We start from the raw sequence: 21,143 nt of genomic DNA, 5'->3' as shown, positions 1-21,143 counted from the left end.
CGCAAGTGGAAAGAAAAAGAAATAAGAGGCATAAATACTAGCAACGAAAAGATAAAACTCAATGTTTGATCATACGATTTTCTAACATGAAAAGCCAAGATCATAAACTATTAAGTTAACAGAAATCTACAAATCGGTCAGATACAAGATCAACATATAAATATCAGTACTTTCCCTGCACATTAGTAATAACAATTAGAAAATGCAATTTAAAAAGAAAAATCCCACTCACAATGGCAACAAAACCATAAAAACACTTTGGTATAAATCTAATAAGAAGGTCCAAGTACGAAATACTTCATATCCCAATAAAAATCTCTATAGGATTCTCCAAATAACTCAACAAGCTGACTCTAAAATTTAAAAAAAAAGAGTACAGGTCTAAGAATAATCTAAACAATTTGCAAGAGAAGAACAAAGAAGGAAGATGTTCCCTAAATAGCAAGATAAATTACAGGTCCGTGATCCTTTACTTGCAATCCAAAAATCATTAAAAAAAGTAAGTTTTGTTTCTTCTTAAACCATTTAGCAGCAAAACCTGACTTGATCTGGTATGAGGTCACTTTATTGTTTATAGGTATTGTTCATACCTTGTTGAGAAAACAATGTATATGATTACAGGATACTACATAATGTCCACTGGGTATCGGGGAAAAATCTGGACTCCAAACCACATCTGACCACCAGGATTTCTCATAAGGACTCACAGGCTTTTAAAGCTATAGTATTTAAAACTGCATAGCACAGGTTCAAGAACACAGCATAAATTGTATATATAAGTTTAGTATATCCTAGTATATGGACTTTCAAAAGAGTGAGGAAAAGTCAAATTATTCAATAAATGCGGTCTGAACAACTGGTACTCTTGGAAACATAAATTACATCCCGACTTCACACAGTACACAGAAATAAATTCTATGTACATTAGAGATATAAATTTTGGGTTTTCCTCCTCTCTCTCTCTCTCTCTCTGCCTCTCTGCCTACTTGTGATCTCTCTCTGTCAAATAAATAAAATAAAATCTTTAAAAAAAAAAAAAAAAAAAGGGGCGCCTGGGTGGCTCAGTGGGTTAAGCCGCTGCCTTCGGCTCAGGTCATGATCTCGGGGTCCTGGGATCGAGTCCCGCATCGGGCTCTCTGCTCAGCAGGGAGCCTGCTTCCTCCTCTCTCTCTCTCTCTCTCTCTGCCTCTCTGCCTACTTGTGATCTCTCTCTGTCAAATAAATAAAATAAAATCTTTTAAAAAAAAAATAAATAAAAAATAAATTTTGGGTTTTTTGAGAGTGTGTGTGCAAGCGCATCGTGAACAGGAGTGGAAGGCAGTGCAGGAGGAGGAGAGAGAGAATCCCCAGCAGGCTCCATTCCCAGCATGGAGCCCAAAGCAGGACTCAATCTCATCTCCCTGAGACCGTGACCTGAGTCGAAATCAAAAGCTGGATGCTTAACTCACCCAGCCACCAGACACCCCAAAGATATAAATTTTAAAACTATCAAAATTACTGGAGGAAAACTCAGAAGAACACCACTGTGAACCTGAGTTAAGGCAGGGCTTCTTAAGTAAGAAACAAAAAGCAAAAACCATAAAGAAAAACAAATAATAATTGGGGCGCCTGGGTGGCTCACTAGTTAAAGCCTCTGCCTTCGGCTCAGGTCATGATCCCAGGGTGCTGGGATGGAGCCCCACATCCGGCTGTCTGTTCAGCGGGGAACCTGCTTTCTCCTCCCTCTTTCTCTCTCTCTCTCTGCCTGCCTCTCTGCCTGCTTGTGATCTCTGTCTGTCAAATAAATAAAAATTTAAAAAAAAAATAATAATAATATATTTAATTATGTCGAAAGGGCAAAGTATTATACCAAAAAATACCTTAAGCAAAATTACAAGAGAAACAAAAAACTATATCAGGAAGCCATGGAGGTCTAGTTTGTTTCTTTTTGAGAGAAGTGTGGACAGTAGATAGCTGTGATATGTGTTTTTAAAATTGGTTTTAATTATTCTTGTAGAATATGAACATGTTTTTCTTCAAAAAATTTTGAGGGCTTTTTTTTTTTTTTTAACAGATTTTATTTATTTGTTTGACAGAGGGAAAGATCACAAGTAGAGAAGCAGGCAGAGGGGGAGGGGGAAGCAGGCCCCCGCTGAGCAGAGAGCCCGATGGGGGGGATGTGGGGCTTGATTCCAGGGCTCTGAGATCATGACCTGAACCAAAGGCAGAGATTTAACCCACTGAGCCACCCAGGTGCCCCCCAAAATTTGAGTTTTACTGTATTATGAATATAAAGTGAACCTAAAGCTTCCATAAACATTTTGGCCCCAACCCTGTCTTACAATACAGGTTCCCATCCTTCTTATCATTGCTCTTTCAAAGTTGGCATTTCCCTGTATGAATTCTTAATACATGTTGTAATGGATCTTTACACATATATGGATATATTTTTCACCTTCCTGATATAGTACCAAAGACTTGCCTTAGATCAAGTAACAGGCATTAGCACATTAAATATTTTCAAAAAACCCACTGTTAAGTAGAATTCTTAAAAGAGTTTCTTCACTGGGGAATTCTTAAAAGTGTTTCTTCACTGGGGCACCTGGGTGGCTCAGTTGTTAAGCATCTGCCTTCAGTTCAGGTCATGATCCCAGGGTTCTGGGGTCGAGCCCTGCATCAGGTTCCCAGCTCAGCGGAAAGCCTGCTTCTCTCTCTCCCACTCCCCCTGCTTGTATTCCCTCTCTTATTGTCTCTGTCAAATAAATAAAATCTTAAAAAAAAAAAAAAAAAAGTGCTTCTTCACTAAAAATACTACCCAAATAACTGACATGTCAAAAATAGGATTGTAAAGAAAATCCACACACTTCAGTCACACTCAAACAGGTTACTCTTCAGAAATATGAATACACTGGCAGTCTCACCTTAACATTATTAAAGACAGCCCCAGTGTAACAACAAGCAGAAAAGAAAATACACAGAGCCTGAAACTTTAAGGTTCCATCTCAGAAACAGCAATAGTACACCAAGTTCGGAAACTGCAATATTCTACTAGTAACATTAGGAAATTCCTCTCCAGGAATAACCTAGCTTAAGAAGTAAAAGTTTCTTTCCATGCTTTTTTTTTACTTTTAAAGTAAGCGCTACGCCCAACATGAGGCTTGAACTCACAAGCCCAAGATCAAGAGTCACGCGCTCTACTGACTGGTTCATGATAAATCTGAACTGTGAGGCAGGTGACAAGTAATAACCTACATATTACTGCTTGAATTTTATTTCAAGATCAAAGAGAGATGCAAAGCTTTTTCTTTTTTTAAATAATCTGAATGCTGTTTAAAATAAGAGAGCCATTCATTATCCAGAATACCTTAAGTGAGCTAACACTGAATATTTACCATATGTCAGGCATTGTGCTAAAAATTTTATAAGATCTAATTTAATATTTAAAAGCCTCCCATAACATAGGTACTATCATTATCTCCGTTTCAGAAATGATGCAGGTAAGGCTTATGGGTGTTAAGTGACATCTAAAGTCACACAGCCATTAAGTAGTAGGGTCAAGATTTGAATTAGGGTGCCTAATTCCACAGCCCTGGAGGCTCTTAACTACTCTACTTAACCAGGATCATCTGCTGATGAGAACATCTCAACTGTTCACAGGATATTAAAGGCTTCCACAGTTTTAAGGCAGTGTGTCCTGCTAATCTAATACTCAATTAAGGCAATTATAGGTGTTCCAGGTATAAAGCTTAAATAATCACACTAATCTTTCTATTAAGGAGAAAGTCTTCTTTATAAGATGGTGGGCGAAAGAATAAAGTAAGTAAAACTAACAAAATAAGTAGTAATAATAATTCAGAGTCTCCGGAATCGTGACATCCGAACACTAAACCGGCACATTCAAGAAAAAAATTCCCGGGCGCCTGGGTGGCTCAGTGGGTTGGGCCAAGGCCTTCGGCTCAGGTCATGATCTCAGGGTCCTGGGATCGAGTCCCGCATCGGGCTCTCTGCTCGGCAGGAAGCCTGCTTCCTCCTCTCTCTCTCTGCCTGCCTCTCTGCCTACTTGTGATCTCTGTCAAATAAAGAAATAAAATCTTTAAAAAAAAAAAAAAATTCCCAACTGTGCTTTTGTGCAGAATTCTATTTTTGTGTAGTCAAGTAACTAAATCACACTGAATAGGCTAAGATCCAATAACAAATATTCCCTTAAGTTTTCAACATTAGCAGGTGCACTCTAATGTTCAAGTCACTTTCAGATCTAAAATGGCATTTGCATGTGGAGTCTTTGCTATTATCAGAACTATAGCCATTTACAACAAAAGGAAGGAATTTACTAGCTCTGAATTCCTCACATTGACTTTTTAATCTCATGGGCTTCAGGGAATATAGTGTTCAAAAATTTTTTTTCTTTTAAAAATATGTCAGACACACAACCACAAAAATAATAATTCTTGTACTTTAAACAACTGACAAAAAAGAATTCTGACCAAAAAAAAGTTATACAGTATGATTCCATGTATGTAGAATTCTAGAACTAATTTATTATGACACAAAGCAAATCAGTGCGGGATGGGTTGGGGAAGGCATGGAAAAAAGGAGGAGGATGAAACTTTCAGGGTGATCCAAACATTCATTATCTTGACTGGGGTAATGGTTTCATAGCCATATACATTTCAAAATCCATCAAATTATATATATATTTTTTAATATTTTATTTTTTTAAGTAATCTCTACACCCAATGGGGGGGCTTGAACTTACAACTGCAATATCAAGAGTCACATGCTCTTCTGACTGAGCCAGCCAGGCACCTCTCGTCAAACTATATATTTTAAATACATTCAGTTTAGCATACATTAATTATATTACAAAAGTTTGAAAAAAATTTTCACATTCCAAACTCCCTTGTCCTTGATTAATCCAAAGAAACACCTTCACTGATTATACAACTGGAATCCTGATTGCTGCTGGATAAAATCATGCAGCTGTACAGTTTGAGCCCATAATGTTGTTCCCAGAGTCCTTTAGTTAGCTTCCTATCCATATTTTGTTAGCTCCCTATCTACTATCTGTTGTGGTGATTATTTCAAATCTTCTCCCTCTGCCTGCCAAACAGAACACATGAGTCTCCTGGGTCTGAGACCAAAAGCTTTATTACTCACTGCACAGCTAACAGTATGAGCATCCTGTCTGCACTGGATGTTAACCTGTTAACCCCAAGTCCAACAGGTGACAGGAGGGGCCCAGATAGATGCTACACATGCAGTGGGTTTGCACTGCAGCTAAGGATACTGAGTTTTGGGAATCCACCACTTTAAAAACAAGCAGTAAAAGCCTGCTCTGTCCCCTTGGGAAACACTACCTGAAGGTGGCTTGCTGCATACAAAATCCTGAGAAATGGCCCAGGTTAAGAGCACTCAGGGCCTTGTATTCTTAGCATACCCAGCAAGGCATGCAGGAAAGAAAAGAAACATGAATGACTGCTCTCCTGACAAGTCTTTTGGTAGTTTTAGGGTATCGCCATAAATTCTTTGATACTGCTCCCTTTAGGAAGGAAAGCAAAATTCCCCTCTCTGTGTCTCTCTGAATGTGAACTGAACTTAGTGATTTGCTTCTGATGATGTTTCACTTCCAAGAAAACTCAGAAAGGACAATGGGGTTTCTGTCTTGGTCACTGTTTTGGATCCCTCATTTTACAAGGACCTAACTGCCATTTGTAAGGATATTCAAGCTACCCGACAGCTACATAGTAAGAAATTGCAGCCTCCTTCTAATAGGCATATGAGATAGCTTCAAAAAAGGTCTTTTATGGGGCGCCTGGGTGGCTCAGTGGGTTAAAGCCTCTGCCTTCAGCTCAGGTCATGATCCCGGAGTCCTGAGACGGAGCTCTGCACTGCTGAGCAGAGAGCCTGCTTCTCCTGCTCTCTCTCTGCCTGCCTCTCTGCCAACTTGTGATCTCTGTCAAATAAATAAATAAAATCTTAAAAAAAAAAAAAAAAAGTCTTCTAACCCCAAAGAAGCCTTCAGATGACTGCAACCTCACAAAGTATCTTGAGCCACAGACCCTTGAGTCAGCCATGCTCCACATAACAACTGTAAGATGTTTGGGTTTTTCTAATCCAGTAATTTTTTTAACTTTTAATACCACAGAAGAAACTGATACAGAGTTGTTCCTGAAATCTTTGTTCGGGGTGGGGGGCAGCATATGTACACACTGCATCACAATTAAAAGTGTATTTCTTTTTGTAGGCTCTAAATAATTCTCAACACCATTCCCTAAGATCCTTTCAGGAAGTCCATGAGTATTATTTTCATAATACTCTGATATTATTTGCCTTTTTCACTGTACACTCTTACAAATGTATAGTATTGTCTTTCAGAGGCTACAAGATATGTGGTATATCCCGCTGACAACTAACAGAATGTATACTTGTATATTCTTGTGCTTTAAATTTTTCTGAGTTTTACTTCTTTTTAGCTTTACTTTCTAAAACAGTAAATAGTAATAGATATAGCCTACATAAACAAAAGCTATTTATAGTCCTCACTGATTTCAAGAGTGTAAAAACAAAAGTTTAAGAACCACTGCTCTAAAATTTAAATATAACATGAGCACACCTACATACTTCCTTTGATGGCTTCCCAAAATAAGAATTTAAATTCCTTGGCAGTGCATGTAAGATTTTTTATGATTTCGGTCTTGCCTACCTCCCTAAGGCAGTTAACTGCTTAACCACTCTTTTCTCATGTGACAACCATGATCAAGTACCTGCAATTTCCTGAAATACCATGCTTTCTTTTTCTTTCTATGACCTTCCTCTTCCCCAACAACTGCTAACTACTTACTGCTCATTCTTCCAAATTAAGTCCTACATAAACCCTTAAATACCTCAGTCCAATTTAGGTGCCCCACGGAACCAAGGGCTTTCAAAATAATGTACCCACTATGTTTTAATTAATTGCTTCCTTAAAGGAATATCCTATCTCTGAAACATAGCACAGGGGCGCCTGGGTGGCTCAGTCACTAAGCGTCTGCCTTCAGCTCAGGTCATGATCCCAGGGTCCTGGGATCAAGCCCCATAGAGCCCCGCATCGGCTCCCTGCTCAGCGGGAAGCCTGCTTTTCCCTCTCCCACTCCCCCTGCTTGTATTCCCTCTCTCGCTCTCTGTCAAATAAACAAATAAAATCTTAAATAAATAAATAAATAAAACCTAGCACAGTGCCTAATACAAATCAAATACACAATGTTTGCTGAATCCACAAATTAACCTAAATCTGAGTACAATTCATTAAAATAGTTCCTATATAAAGAAGGTGGTAGTAAGGTTGAAATTAGTTGAAGGAGAAGGAATGCAGTGTAAGACAAATATAATGAAAGCCCTTTTATCATTTCCTTCATGTTAGTAAACTTCATTTTTAAATTGTAACCAAATTCCTTACATTGACAACCTCCTTCTCTATTTCGTATAGCTATGTATTTTTGCCCTCTAATAAATGCCCTTGTACTGAACAGTCAAGATTTCAATTTCTTAATTAACAAACTGTTCTTCTTAGACGAACAAAAATGGGAAATCCTGTAGCTACATTTTAATTCCAAAAAGACACCATAAGCTCAATAAGAATAGACTAATACCTCTCATTTTATAAGAAAATTAAGAATTCTCTCTCCCCTCCCCAACACACACAGCAATCACCTGTAGATAATATGCCTATGGATACAACACTGCTCTTTTTTTTTTTTTTTTAAGATTTTATTTATTTATTTGACAGAGAGAGATCACAAATAGGCAGAGAGGCAGGCACAGAGACAGAGAGGGAAGCAGACTCCCTGCTGAGCAGAGAGCCCGATGTAGGACTCGATCTCAGGACCCTGAGATCATGACCTGAGCCGAAGCAGCAGCTTAACCCACTGAGCCACCCAGGCGCCCCCAACACTGCTCTTAATACTGAAAAATCTCTAATAAATTATCTGTCAAGTTAATACTATAGTCCAAGACCTATTAAGTACTTTAAATGAGTTTTCTTATCATATATTTTGTGTTTTTAAAAATACTAAAAAATATGAGGACAGCATTTAAATCTCTGCAAGTTTACCCAGGCTTATGTTTAGAAAAATGTTCTAAAATCTAATTTTGACAAGAACATTACTAGAAATCTGGTTTATCTTAAATTTAGTGTTTATTACTAACATAGTTTCATCATCGAATAGTATTTCCATGGTCCCATAAAAAATTACAATTTTTACTGAGTTTCTATTTTCACCAAACAAGCATTCTTAACTGAAAAACAGCCTAAAAAGCCTCAAAATAGTGGGTTTCCCTATCAAGATAAGGTTCAGTTTGTTCTCAGAAAATAAAATCAAGAAACCTAAAACTGATTTAGTTTTTGTGATATACACTTATAAGCAAAGAATTTTTTAGAAGTATACAAAACAATCAACATTTAAAATAATTACATTTATTTTTAAAACAACTGTCATTTAAAAATTTTTTTTCAAAGTTCCCCAAATGAAGTAGAATGACAAAAATTAAAAATACAATGCCACTCTAAAAAAAATGAATAAAAATTTAAAAATAAAAATAAAAATACAATTCCATATCATTAAGCAATAGTGCTCAGAATACATACACAGCTTTTATATTATCCTCCTTATCACTGTTGCTCTTTTAATTTAAGCATATTAATAACACTGTGTTCAAGTATAAAACCAAAAAATGTGACCTGAAACCTTCTGGGAAGTAAATATAAAAATGTGCAGTAACAAAAATGTAATGCATAGACCTTATATACATTTCATCCTAACAAGCTCCCTGTGAAATAATTCTTACTGTACTCCTGAAGCTTAGTAATGTAGGAACTAGTGGGAAAGGCTTGGGCTCCACTATTAAATGTGTAACATTAAACAAATAAATGAAATCTGTCAGAACCTCAGTATCCTCGTCTATAAAATGGACATAGTATCCTCCTCAAAAGATAGCTAAAAGGACCACCAAATCAGTGAATAAGTATAAAATACCAATCTAGTTCTTAGTAGGTTTTCAATGTTAGTCATTACATTCTAGAATTCATCTTACATATGCTTTCACACAAGTAGGAAAATTGAGTAAAAGTAAACTGAATTCTTTGAAATAACAGGACTCTGGTAATAGTCTAAAATTATGGTAATACTTTAAATATATTAAAAATAATAACGTAAGTCTGCGGCACCTGGGTGGCAGCTTAGTCGGTTTAGCAAACATCTGACTCTTGATTTCAGCTCAGGTCATGATCTCAGCGTTGTGAGATCGAGCCCTCCACCACTCTGCACTGGGCATTGGAGCCTGCTTAAGATTCTCCTTCTCTCTTGGGGCATCTGAGTGGCTAAGTGGGCTAAAGCCTCCACCTTAGGCTCAGGTCAGGTCCCAAGGTCCTGGAATCGAGCCCCGCATCAGGCTCTCTGCTCAGTGGGGAGCCTGCTTCCTCCTCTCTCTCTACCTGGCTCTCTGCCTACTTGTGATCTCTGTCTGTCAAATAAATAAATAAAATCTTTTTTAAAAAAATAAAAATTAAAAAAAACAAGATTCTCCTTCTCCTGCTCCCCCAACTCAAAAAAAAAAATCAAATCTGTATGTAATAAGAGATATAAGATATACAAGATACATTTTTTTAATTTGTAAGAAAAATACAAGGGGTGCCTGGGTGGATCAGTGGGTTAAGCCTCTGCCTTCACTCAGCAGGGAGCCTGCTTCCCTCCCTCTCTCTGCCCACCTCTCTGCCTACTTGTGATCTCTCTCTCTCTCTCTGTTAAATAAATAAAAAAAAAATGTTTTAATAAATAAATAGGGGAGCCTGGGTGGCTCAGTGGGTTAAAACCTCTGCCTCTGGCTCAGGTCATGACCCCAGGGTTCTAGGATCGAGCCCCCACTGGACTCTCTGCTCAATAGGGAGCCTGCTTCCTCCTCTCTCCCTGCATGCCTCTCTGCCTACTTGTGATCTCTATCAGATAAATAAATAAAATCTTAAATAAATTAAATAAATACATAAATAAATGTAATCTCTAAAAAACTTAAAAGAAAAATACAAGAAGTCATGAGGAGAAGTGGGTTTTTACACTTTCTACACTGATTGAGGTTTTAACATGAATATGAATTACTTTCATAATTTAAAAAGTAATATAGACCCACACATATATGGACAACTCATTTTTGATGAAAGTACAAAGGCAGTAACAGTAGAGAAAATGAGGCAATTCTCCCCAGAACAGGAGATCTGAACAGTACATCCATATGGCTTCCACAGTCCACCCCCTGCACTGCAGAAATTACTTCTCTGCACAGGAACAGGAAGCACCTTCTCCATGATTCTCACAGGCCTCTGTTTTTAAGGGGAATCACAAAAGAGGAAGGTACTGAATAAATTACAGATGCTGTCTCTCAAGAACACAAATGGTACTCTTCTCCTTCTTCCACTAATTTCATCCTATTTACAGGTCTTAGTGGCTTGCCTGATGGCAACCCAAACTTTTATTCCCAAGGGGCTAACCTCTTGAGGATCATGTTTATCTCAGGCCAGGGTTACTGGAAATGTCCATCCAGTTAAAATGGGGCAAGGGGAGGCCAGGGCACCTGGGTGGTTCAACCGTTAAGTGTCTGCCTTCAGCTCAGGTCATGATCCCAGGGTCCTGGGATCAAGCCCTTCATAGGGCTCCCTGCTCAGCGGGAAGCCTGCTTCTCCCTCTCCTACTCCCCCTGCTTGCCGTTCCTTCTCTCAGTGTCTCTCTCTGTCAAATGAATGAATGAATGGATAAATAAATAAATAAATAAATAAGATGGGCAAGGAAGTACCAAACGGTGCCCAGCTGGATCACCTACTACATATATTATTCCCTGTCTCCATTATTTTCATAATAGGGAAAAATTACAATCTAAATGTCCAACAATGGGGCACTGACTATATAAGTTAAGGCAAAAATATAAAATGAAATACCATCTGCAATAGGTTGAATAGTGTCACCCCTAAATTCAAGTCCATTAGGACCTCTGGATGTGACCTTATTTGGAAATACAGTCTTTGCATATGTAACCAACTTAAGATAAATTCATACTGGATTATGGTAGGCCCTAAATCTAATGACTGGTGCCTTTCTATGAGAAAAGAGAGATTCAGTCCCAGAAACACACACAGGAGATGGAGGTGGAGATGGAACAGTACAGCTATAAGCCACAGAACACCAAACATTGCAAGCAGCTACCAGAAGCCAAGAAGAAGCAACCAGTGAGTTTTCTCTCTCAAGCTTTCAGAGGGAGCAAGGCCTGCCTACAGTGACTTCGGACTTCCAGCCTCGAAGACTGTGAGGGAATAAATTTCTGGGTTTTTACATCACCAAGTCTGTGGTAATTTGTTATAGCAGACCTAGAAAACTAATACACCATCTCATTATAACTGATGATGTAGCTCTATACTTAATGACAGAGAAAGATGTCTGTGATCCATTGTCAAACCAAAGAGAAAAAATAAACAGTTACAAACATAGACTCTACCTGAGTTTGTTTGGTTGGCCGGGTCTTTTCTGAGTTTCAGCAGGATGTACAACTCTAGGTAGAAAGATTTCTACTGGTGATCTCACTTTCTTGCCAAACCACAGATTCTTTTCAAGTGCATACCATTTTTTATAATCAGGCCAAAAAATAAAACTTTTTCAGGAATGGGTGGTATAAAGATATCCAACAGAAATGGTATACTGGCATAAGATGAATCCCTAGGCACTAGAAATTCCACTACCACTTCTAGAATAAAGCCAGAATGGTTTCTTCATAGTCAAAATCAATGGACTCTGTTTACTTTCACTGCATTTGACCCTACTGCCCACTTCTATCTTGAAAGCCTTCAGGGACTTTCAAGTAGTCTCTCTAATACTACTCTTCTGATTCTACTATCTCTCCAAGACAATCCTTCTTTCATACCTTTCACTAGCTGCTCTTCCTCTACCTATCCTTAAGACACTGATATGTACCTTATAGCTCTATGCCCAAACATGTTTTATCTCCTGCTATTTCACTCTCCCTGGGCAATCTTATCCACAGCCACTGTTTCAACTCACGTCAACTATCACCTATTTTAGTCAGGTACTTATTTTAGTTTAGGTTATCTCAATCAATATTGCCAACTCTGGCTTCCCCCCTGGCCTGTAGACTTCTATGACCAACTACTTACCATATAGATCTACCAAGATTTCCCATCGACAACTCAGCAGTTCTAACTAAGCATACATTTTCCCTAAAACATAAGCTTCTATGTTCCCTACTTTGACAGAATTCATTTTGATGCCTCCTTTTTCACTTCTCTATTCAATTCTCATTAACTAAATAATCACTGTGTACCATCAATTCTTACCTTTCTAATATATTTCCTTTCCATCCCCACAGCTACAACCTCAACCTGTTTGGCCAGTACTACTGCAACAATCTCCTAAACAGCCTACTTACCCACACAGTCTTGCCTCTTTCCAAGTTGCTGATGTTCCTTAATTTTATTTTCCCAGCCCAACATATTTAAGGGATATGACACATTACCATCAATAATAGTTTACTTTGATAGACATTATCAAATTGAGGGTGGGAGACATACTAAAAAGGCCAGGCAGTCATTTTTCATTTTGATAAAAGCGCCATATTCTAATACCCTGTGTTTTCTCCCTCCATGCCCCACTGAGAATCAATACACTTTTCTTGGTAAGCCTTTTCATTTTTGCGTCAGCATTTTTTAAATGAGCTATAATTCATGTATCATAAAATTCACATGTATAGTTGTATTTAAAATGTATAGTTCAGAGATTTTTTTATATATTCACAAGGTTGTACACATTATACCACTAAGTGCAAAATACTTTCATCACTGCAAAAAGAAATCCCACAAACCCATAAGCAGTCACTCCCCATTTCTCATTCCCTAGGCCCTGAAAACCACTGTCTCCATATATTTGCCTACTGTGGACATTTCATATAAACAGAAACATACAATGAGGCCTTCTGTGTCTGGTTTCTTTCACTTAGCATTATGTTTTCAAGGTTCATTCATGTGTAGTATATCAGATTTCCATTCCATATAATGATTAGATAATATTTTGTTCTACTGAGGGGCGCCGGGTGGCTCAGTAAGTTAAAGCCTCTGCCTTCGGCTGAGGCCCTTATCTCAGAGTCCTAAGATCAAGCCCCACATCGGGCTCTCTGCTCAGGGGGGAGCCTGCTTCCTCCTCTCTCTCTCCGCCTGCCTCTCTGCCTATTTGTGATCTCTCTCTGTCAAATGAATAAATAAAATCTTAAAAAAAAAAACTAAAACTAAAAAAATGTTGTTCTTTGGAAATTCTACATTTTGCTCATCCATTCATCAGCTGATGGACATCTGGGTTCCTGCTATTATAAAAAATCCTACTATGAACATTCATGTACAAGTTTTTGTGTAGACATACTTTGCAATTCTCTTAAGTACATACCTCAGAGTAAAATTATTTGAGCAATATGAAAATTCTATGTAACATCTGAAGGAAATGTCAAACTGTTTTCCAAAGCATCTGCAACAGTTTACCTTTCTCAGTGGCAAAGTATGAGGGTACTAATCTCTCCACATCTTCATGGACACTTTGTATTATTCATCTAGCCATCCTAGGTGGTGTGAAGTGTTAACTTAATGTGATCGTGATGTTATGACTTTTTATTTAAATAAAAATCTTCAAAAAATTATAAGACTGTTTGGACTCAAAAATATTTAGTGTCCATTTTGGTAATCTATGTTACTAATATGTTTATACTTATGGCATTAAATATTACTATTAAATAATACATGCATGTAGAAATAAAAATTCAAATAATAAAATTAAAGTCTCTCCCTTTCTGTCCTTCTCATTGCAGATAACCACTTTTGACCATTCTACATTTAAGTCTAGTTTAACTCTAGATAAGCAATTTAAATAACTCTAAATTAATTAACTTTTCCTTCATACCTATTATTACCATATAATATGCAATTTGTTCCACTTCTCCCTTTTGATATTGCCAGCCTCTTTCACTAGAATGAAAGCTCCATGAGGACAGTAAAATCTTCACTTTTTGTCCACTGCTGTACCTCAGCACTTAGAATGGGGCCTACCATATAAAAGGTAGGTGATAAATGTATTAAATGAATGAATAAATATATTTTTTTAAGATTCTACTTATTTATTTGACAGAGAGAGAACATGCCCACACTCAAGCAGGGGCAGCTGCAGAGGGAGAGGGAGAAACAAGCTTCCTGTGAACAGGGAGCCCAAAGCAGGGCTCAATCCCAGGATCCTGGGATCATGACTTGAGCCAAAGGCAGACGCTTAACCAACTGAGCCACCCCAGTGCCCCCCAAATTTAAACTCTTAACCTCCTACCACCTATCTCAGTATACGATAAGGAATCTAGGTTTCCATTACACCCAACTTCCTCACATGAATCACTTTTTTTTTTTTTTTTTAAAGTAGGCACCACACCAAGCATGGAGCCCAATGCAGGACTTGAACTCTCAACCAAGACCTGAATGGAAAGCAAGAGCAGATGCTTAATCAACTGAGCCACCCAGGTGCCCCTCACATGAATCACCTTTACTGTAATTTTTACAATATGCATTGTAAAAATACATTTATTTTCTGATCTATAACTGTCTTCTTTTGTCTACCAATCAACTCTAAAAACAGAAAGCCAATAAATAGTTTAAAATACGATGACAATGTTAACATTACTCACTGCAGAACCAGATAGTAACAGGAACTACAGAGCACATGTAATTCTGCCTGCTCCCTTCCTAGGATGCACTAGAATTTATGAATACTTCCTTTACGTGTTTTTTCTGTATTTCTTACTACACCATACACTCCACGAAAACAGGATTTTAATACAAACACATACCTTAGTCATTAGTGCATCACAGCATGCATTCAGTCACTATATGGTTATAAACAGATGGACAGAGTTGTGGAAGGAAGGTGAGGGGAGAAAAGAAGTGGAAAAATCAGGCCATCAAGAATATGAAAGCCAATCTACTACAGACATTATGTACCTTTTTATAATATCCATTCACCAGCATCAACATGAGACATAGTTAAGGTGAAAGCATGAATCTATACATCCTATAAGCTCTACCAGTCCAGCAACTATCAACTAAAGGTTAGAGTAAGAAAGTAGTATCCTATCTCTGTAATTTTACAATTTTTACAATAAACATGTATTGCTTTTACTATCCCATTCTCTTATTTTTAAAACCCTTCTCATGTATATGAGGGACAGGTTAGATTTGGGGTTTTCTACCATAAGTTCTTTAGTAAAAGCTCCTTCTGGAAAATTTCAATTTTCATTCCTATCAGGAGAAGTGGTTTTTTGTATCCCTTAGCCAGAACATACAGATGGCCATACAGAAGTAGTAACTATGAGAATAATCTACTTCAAAGCCTCCAAAAGGAACTAAAATGCTGCTGAGACAAAACCTTCAAGGAAGGTGATAGAGGCATAGCTTGTGGAAGTCAATTCTTTGTGACCTAGAGTTTTTCTTAACATCCTAAATCCTTCCCATATTCAGACTTCCCATAAACAGACTTCCCATATTCATGACCAAATCTCCACAAAGTCTTAAAGTGAAATAACAAAACAGTTCAGACCTGGCCACTACTACATATTCACCCCACAAAACTTGCCAACCAGGTTAGGAAAACCATAAAAAGAATACCAGAAAATTCCAGAAATCATTTTTCCCCATAAGAAGAGCACTGGTACCGGTACCTACATACATACTGAGGGAAAACACACTCCAGTGCACCCTATCCCACAGACATCCATACACAGGTTCTCAGAATCCTGGAGTACAACCAGAAGCCTAAAAATAAAAAGGTTTCCACACACAATGATTGTATGTCAGCCTTTAATTCTCACTCTTCCCACAAATAGCTACAAGCATAACAGGCAACTGCAAACAATAGTCTCAAAGCTTTCCTCACACATTAAAAAGATAATAGCGCTCTACAACCTGAATCTCCAAAGGAACACCAAATATTAATAAATCTAAGGAAAGGAGAAAATCCTTCAAAAGCAACATAGTAACCTATTACAAATTAATTACAACTGCCATAGATGTGCTTTGGGATATCTGCAACATAAACTAGAAAATACATCACCCATTAGCTATTTAAAGCATTCTGTGTGAAATTGTGACTAAATCTCAAAATTACTAGTCCAACCTGCTGTGATGGGTTATATTCATGAGTAATTAGCATTTATAATCAGAAATGAACTGAATATTTCAAATACTGTATTTCAACATTTGTAAGGTTCTGTTCATTTTGTCAGAGGGCTATAAAAGTCACTAGGGGCAAGTATGCTGCTATCCTAAGTACTTCAAGCAAAGATTAACATAACAAATTTTAAAATCCCATTCAAGTACAATTTGGCAGAAACAATCAAATGCATTTCAAGTGTGCATGCCCTCTGACCTACTTAAAAGTCTCACTTTTAAAATACCACAGGTTTGGGGTGCCTGGATGGCTCAGTGGGTCCGGCCGCTGCCTTCGGCTCAGGTCATGATCTCAGGGTCCTGGGATCAAGTTCCGCATCGGGCTCTCTGCTCAGCGGGGAGCCTGCTTCCCTCTCTCTCTCTGCCTGCCTCTCTACTTGTGATGTCTCTCTGTCAAATAAATAAATAAAATCTTTTTTAAAATAAATAAATAAAATACCACAGGTTTAAGCATATATGTGCAAGGATGTTCAATTATTGTATGATCTGTATGGCAAAGAGAGAAATCTCTCTTTAGTTTCTACCAAGAGACTAAAAAATGATATTTACAAACTAGAAAATAAAATACTGTTATTACAAAAAATTCCTTGGGGGCACCTGGGTGGCTCAGTCGGTTAAGCGTCTGCCTTGGGCTCAGGTCATAATCTCAAGAGTCCTGGGATCCAAGCCCACATCAGGCTCCCTGCTCAGCAGGGAGTCTGCTTCTCCCTCTGCCTACTGCTCTGCCTAGTTGTGGGCACTCTCTATGTCAAATAAAATCTTTTTTAAAAAATTCCTTAAATCTGTATCTGACAACCTCTATAAAGACATCTGATACTTTTTTTTTAAAGATTTTATTTACTTATTTGACAGACAGAGATCACAAGTAGGCAAAGAGGCAGGCAGAGAGAGAGAGGGGAGAAAGCAGGCTCCCTGCTCAGCAGAGAGCCAGATGTAGGGCTTGAGCCCAGAACCCTGGGATCATGACAATAGCTAAAGGCAGAGGCTTAACCCACGGAGCCACCCAGGCACCCCCATCTGATACATTTTGAAGGAGAAAAGAAGCTTACAGAAGAACTGTATAATACAATCCCATCAGTATACAAAAGGTTATATATATGTATGTTTGCATATACACAGAAATGACCTGGATAGTAAGAAGTTATTTCTGAAAGGTCAGATAGAACTACTTTTTCCCTTGCATATATACTTTTTTTTAATCCTTTAACGGTGAGCATGTATTACTTTTACACACATAGACACACACACACACACACACACACACACACACACACACATTCTCACTATAAACTTAAGGCTTAAAGTAAGGACCTCAACCATTCAGCACTACTGTATGGTAATTAATGGGCTAGGCTCCTGGCTGATAAAGTCTCTGTGGGTAGTAGTTTCATCACACACATACACACACACACACACACACACACACACAAAATCAGTTAAAGCACGTATGTCTCCACTTCCAACCTCCTATACAGCTTTTCAGGTTTGCTAACACCATGCATTGGTTTGTATGACCATAATAGGATTCTTGTAGAATAAAAAAATTACAGAATTATGTGGCTACAGTAGCAAAGTTTTGGTGACACACCCAAAAGAAAAAGCCCCTCTGCCAGGAGCAGCAATAACACAACACTTGTCATGGCTGCCATTCCATTCTTTTTTTTTTTTTTTAAAGATTTTATTTATTTATTTGACAGACAGAGATCACAAGTAGGCAGAGAGGCAGGCAGAGAGAGAGAGAGAGGAGGAGGAAGCAGGCTCTCTGCTCTGTAGAGAGTCCCGATGCGGGACTCGATCCCAAGACCCTGAGATCATGACCTGAGCTGCAGGCAGAGGCTTTAACTCACTGATCCACCCACGTGCCCTCCATTCTTCTTTATGGGAGGAAAAGAAGGTGATTAACTCAGTTATAGTTAAGGTAATTATGGTTTTTAGTAATTCTTATCAATCAGTTAATCAAGTTAATTGTAAGGTCTATCAAAGTTCTCACATGAAAAACATCTTATCAAGCAGTTACTTAGAAGCAAATACAAGTTTTAATCATAGTTGTTCTCTACTTTTAAAACAACCTGTGCCAACTTAGTTCAAGAGAGTCCAGCTGGAGCCTAAAATACTCAATTTTTTAAATTCTAGCTGTATTACCTTTCATTTTACACATCTCATACTACTACACTATGATCAATTCAACAGAAAGATGAACAAATCCTACCAGACTGATTAAACTGAACACAGTGACTAGATAATTGCACATGTTTATCACAAGCCATTATCCACAAACCTGAATTCCAAAAATCTCTGGAAACCAAAAACTTTTGTAACCAATTTGGTGGCAAAGCCACACCTTAAGTGATGCAGAAATACTTCTGTATTTGATGAAGGAATTGGAAGATGCCCCTCAATCCTGCTTGGAAAATTAGATACAGGGGCACCTGGGTGGCTCAGTCGGTTGAAGCCTCTGCCTTCAGTCAGGTGATGATCCCAGGGTCCTGGGATGGAGCCCCGTGTCGGGCTCTCTGCTCAGCAGGGAGCCTGCTTCCCTCCTCCCCCTGCCTGCTTCTCTGCCTACTTGTGATTTCTGTCAAATAAATAAATAAAATCTTAAAAAAAGAAGAAGAAAATTAGATATATATAGTATATGCATCGTATCACTTTTCTAAAATCTGACAATTTCTGAATTCTTGCTCAAAAAACTTAGGCCTGTATAATTGGAGAAGATCAAATATCCACATCATTGTTTGTCAAGCCATTTATAATCAGGGAATGATTTTAACCTCTAGCACATCTAAAATATTTCATAAACTTTAGGGGCACCTGGGTGGCTCAGTGGGTTAAGCCGCTGCCTTCGGCTCAGGTCATGATCTCAGGGTCCTGGGGTCGAGTCCCGCATCGGGCTCTCTGCTCAGCGGGGAGCCTGCTTCCCCTCTCTCTCTCTGTCTGCCTCTCCATCTACTTGTGATTTCTCTCTATCAAATAAATAAATAAAATCTTTAGTAAAATATTTCATAAACTTTAAAAGTTTAAGTGAAAAATTGTAGGTACCCAATGTTTGATTTTCTTGCCTAAAATAAAGGCATTTATATTCAAAATATTTGTTTCCTTTCTTAAAATACAAGGGCATTTGGGAAGCATCAAGTTTGAAAATGGTTTCGCTCAGAGTCTTAAAAACATTCGTATCTTTTGATACAATAATTCCATATGCAAGAAGCCTATCTACTTAAATGATCTAAAATGTACATAAATCCATTATATTATGAATTACGATATACCAGCTTTATTATTACTCATACATTTGGGAAATGTTTACATAAAATTTTATAGATTTCATACGCCACCTACAAAAATACATCTACAATTAATGTCTGACATAAAAAATATTTACAATACAGTACATGAAAATGGATATACATTTAACATATAGTGTACTCTAGAGTTTGCAAATACCCATATAAGCAAAACAAAAAGAATCAGAGGAAATCTGTCTACTCTGTTCTTAGCAGTTGTCAAAATTTTCCAAATGGATATATAATACTTGTTAAAAAAGGAAAAAAATATTTTAAAGTTTTAAACAGAGACAAGAGTGAAAAGCCACTATAATTTAAGGTGATCATTTCTTCATTTTGAACCTGGTCTCAAAATCCTTCCCAATACACAAATATAATATCAAACCTATCTACTGGCCCTAAAGGTATCACAACTTTTTTTCATTATTTGTAATAATACAGATGCAAGATGTCTAATATTATTTTAGACCTGAGTGAGTATATGGGAACTACTGTGAAAAAGACAGCCAAGATTTCTCAGGACTTGCGAGGTATTCAACATATGGGGTAAGCATTATAAAAATGTTTGTCTTTACCAGCACACTTGAAAAATGGCACACTGCCAGATATAATGAGCAAGACAGGACTTCAGGAAAAGACTTGAGAAAAAGAACTGCAGAGCCAGTAAAAACTGTAATTCTTTTCTCTTTGAGAGTCCATTTTTCTCCTGTTACCACAGTTCTCTGAATAAACTCCACCAAGGTTATTTTTTTTATAATTCTTTATACATATATACACAAATATAGAATTACAGACTCTTAAATAGTACAAAATCAGAAGTTTAAGAGATCCAAAGAGATTCAAACAGAATTCAATGGTTCCTGGACTACCTAAAAAAAGATGTAGACCATAATGTACTTCAAAGTCCCAGAATTAAAATGTATTTTCTATTACAAAATCTGGTTATGTGAAACTTTACAACAGAAATATGCTACACTGTACCTTTTTAAAAAAAAAACTTTTCACATCATTTAAAGCATTCAACATAGTATGTGGATCATAATCAGCACTCATCAGTATGAACATAAGTATATTTCCTCTATTTTTTAGAGATTTATTTATTTGACAAGCAGGGGGAGCAACAGGTAGAGGGAGACCCACTGAGCAGAAAGCTGGATGCGGGGCTCAATCCCAGACACTGGGATTATGACATGAGCCCAAGGCAGACGCTTAACCAACCTGAGCCACTCAGGCACCCCAACTTCCTCTATTTTAAATTAAACATTCTTTCATAATTTAAAGTTCCTGAAACTGGGATTCAGTATACATCAACATGTATATATATTTTTTAAACAAATTATTAAGGGGAGCCTGGGTGGCATAGTCGGTTGGGCATCTGACTTGATTTCAGCTCAGGTGGTGATATTAGGGTTATGGATTGGGTGCCCCGTCAGTCTCTGTGCTCAGTGCACAGTCTGCTTGAGTTTCTCTCTCCATCTCACTCTGCCCCTCCCACTGCCCACATTCTCAAGATCTCTCTCTCAAGTGGATAAATCTTCAAAAAATAAAGAAATTATTAAATTGATGGTACAGTCCAAGAAAGAAATGGAAACTTAGAAATGAGACAT

The 21,143-nt window shown here is 37.7% G+C and overlaps 1 protein-coding gene across 13 annotated transcripts in view; it reads right to left on the bottom strand.

Moving 5' to 3' along the window:
* Nucleotides 1-21,143, bottom strand: part of ERC1 (ELKS/RAB6-interacting/CAST family member 1) — a 541,029-nt gene that overhangs the window by 500,648 nt on the left and 19,238 nt on the right. The gene's annotated exons all lie outside the window — the stretch shown is intronic.

The sequence above is a fragment of the Mustela erminea genome, chromosome 6 (genome assembly GCF_009829155.1).
Source record: "Mustela erminea isolate mMusErm1 chromosome 6, mMusErm1.Pri, whole genome shotgun sequence".
In the NCBI taxonomy this organism is placed as follows: Eukaryota; Metazoa; Chordata; class Mammalia; order Carnivora; family Mustelidae; genus Mustela; species Mustela erminea.
This window is presented reverse-complemented; position numbering and strand designations above follow the sequence as displayed.